Source organism: Schistocerca cancellata, chromosome 4 (assembly GCF_023864275.1).
Source record: "Schistocerca cancellata isolate TAMUIC-IGC-003103 chromosome 4, iqSchCanc2.1, whole genome shotgun sequence".
Taxonomy (NCBI): domain Eukaryota; kingdom Metazoa; phylum Arthropoda; class Insecta; order Orthoptera; family Acrididae; genus Schistocerca; species Schistocerca cancellata.
The window spans coordinates 886888878-886891829 of NC_064629.1; the positions used below are offsets into that span (position 1 = coordinate 886888878).

Below are 2952 nucleotides of genomic sequence, written 5' to 3' on the forward strand. Positions count from 1 at the left end.
AATAATGAATATACATTTTACATTACTCAGAATTAATCAGTACTAATTATTTACAATATCGATTGTAGTGTTACAGGTTGTTAAAAATATCGTAACACGTTTACTGTAACACATAAAATGATAAAATTCCACCCAGAGGCCATATTATGCTGTCCATGTTGATCTATCGCTAATAATGTCTGTAGTCCGTCTTCGTATAGAAATTAACGGACTATTTTCGTAGTAAAATAAGACATGAGTGTTATGTTGTGCAGTAGACATGTATAACGAGGTAAATCGTTATTCGGAGTAAGAAGCATTTGTGCTGTGATAAGTGCAAGTTTACTACTCATCCTAGGACTTTAATTTAAAAAATTGGACGAGGGTCGCCTAGTTATTTTGGTTTAATTTTTTTCATTTTACACGTCTAGTTCCAACCAAACTGAGGAGCAAATCTCCATGGTCACGGAACTAGTCAGTACACGAAATTAACATAAGCTTCCCGATAGAACAGAAAGAGTCGTTCATGAGGAAATTTTTCAGTTTGGATTTGAATGTGCGAGGATTACCGCAAATTTGTTTCAGATTCTTGTAATAGCTTATTGAAAATGGATGCAGCAGAATCCTGCATACTTTCCTGCAAAAGAGTCATGGAGGTGCGATCCAAATGCAGACAGAATTTCGGGCTTGTATTAACTCAGTGAAATCTGCTCATTCTTGGGAATAAGTTCATACTGTTAAAAAGAAACGAAATTAAATAAAATAAAGTTTGAGAGGTCAGTGTCAGAATTACCAGACCCCCGGACAGGGGTAGACAAGAAGTTGACAAACTTACACCACATATTACACGAACTGCCCTTTTCTGAGCAAAAAATTGCCTTCTTCAATGGGAAGAGTTACCCCAGCTACTAACGCCGTGTGTCATAAGCGAATGAAAATAACCAATAGACTTATTTCCATGTTAGACCGTCACTTATTGCAGACGGTGTACTAATGGTAAATATAGCAGCATTAAGTGTTTGCACAAGATCCTGCATCTGGGCTTTCCACTAACAGCTTGCTATCTATTGGAACACACAGGAAATTGGATTGTTCAGATTCATAAATCATATGCCCACTCTGGGTAATTAAAATGCCTGTTTTAGCCCAGTTGCGTGTTAGGAACGGCCAACGGCCTTGCCGCAGTGGTAACACCGGTTGCCGTCATATCACCGAAGCTAAGCGCTGTCGGGCTGGGCTAGCACTTGGATGGGGGACCGTCAGATCTGCCGAGCGCTGTTGGCAAGAGGGTGCATTCAGCCCTTGTGAGGCAAACTGAGGAGCTACTTGATAGAGAAGTAGCGGCACCGGTCAGGAAAACTGACAACGGCCGGTAGCCTGGTGTGCTCGCCACGCGCCCCTGAATATCCACATCCAGTGGCGCTTGTAGTCTGAGGATAACACGGCGGTCGGTCAGTACCGCAGGGTGTCCATGGACCTGTTCTGACGGAGTTAAGTTTAGCTTTAGTGTCTTAGAAACTGTAAAATCTAAATCTTACTGTGATTTGTCATCCATTTATTTTCTAAAAGCCATCAACTTATGTCCTGAATTGCACTATTTGATGCATTGCTCATGTTGCACTAAACATCCTTCACTACCGACACTAACTAGCTATTGCCACCAGCAAATAAATATTTTACAATCAACTGACATATTAGGACGCGTATCACATATACGGGGGTTGGAACTTAAATAGTGGCAACTATTTATTCACAACCGATACAAAAGAGTTACATGTTTGCACCTGTTACTGTCCTTCAAAGTAGTCACCAGCGTTGTGTAGAACCCGCTGCCAGCGATGTCGAAAGCGTAGCATACCGTTAACAGATCCTGTTCTGTTGATGGTGCGAATGGAGCGGTCTGATGCTTGTCGAATCTCTGGAACAGTTCTGAAGCGAATGCCACGAAGCCAAAAGTGAAACGCCATACCAACGAATGGCGTCATTTTGGGTCGCCGCGAAAGTCGAAAGTGCGTCAGAGCCCCAGTATGGTGGAAGTTATGGTGATTCTCGTGTACGATTATGATGGTGTTATCCTAACGCCTTACGTTCCTCCACGGCAGACCGTCAGTGCAGAGTATTAGTGTTCGTTTCTGGAGCATCACCTGCGACCAGCTTTGCGAAAGAAGCGGCGGCACTTCCTGCGCAACCCACCCACAATGCGCGGGCGCATGCAGCCCAACCTGTGGCTGCTGTGTTCGGTCGATGGGATTGGGAAGTACTGTACCATCCACCATACTCCCCGGACGTAAGTCCTTGTGACTTTGATTTGATTCCGAAGTTGAAGGAACCACTTTGTGAGTCTATATGCGTGTCCTCATTTAGATGGAGGTGTGATGTTGAGAATCCTCCATTTTGCACACAAGGTAAATGTACGGATTACTACCTGTTAGAAGAGCGCTAGTAAGGTGAAAGACAACACTAGAAGTGCCTAATGCTCCGTGGTTCAAATAGCGTGCTGGAACCACTCGAGTTCCCAGTGGCCGACTCCAGTCGGTAAGTGATCCCTACACTTGACAAAGGTACATCACATAACAGGACAAGTCGACGCGCGGATCCACTTTCTGCTATCAACAAGTGACTTACACAGTTTTTGCTGGAGACCTATGATATTCGAAAAGGCGTTCGCAAGGAAGCGGCAGCCTTTCAAACTAGTTGCTCATTTCAAAACAATCTGTTGACGGAAACTGGGTTGTGTTAGTAAATATGTTTTAATGGAACTGGAACTGCTATTGAATCACTTTTATAGCAGTAAAAGTAGATGACAGTGAACGTTTTATCCACTTTATTTCGGCACTTCGCACTAGGAAGTGCATAAAAAATAAATTTACTTTTGGTAACAAATTTCATGCTAATGGGTCGTTGCCTACGACAACATTCTACTATTCCACAAAATAAAAACGTAAAGCTTTGGATTCTCCGTCACGACTCAGA

At 43.1% G+C, this 2952-nt stretch overlaps 1 pseudogene; it reads left to right on the forward strand.

Moving 5' to 3' along the window:
• The first annotated feature begins 1145 nt into the window (after positions 1 to 1145).
• On the forward strand, positions 1146 to 1263 carry LOC126185870 (5S ribosomal RNA; annotated as a pseudogene).
• Positions 1264 to 2952: the final 1689 nt, after the last annotated feature.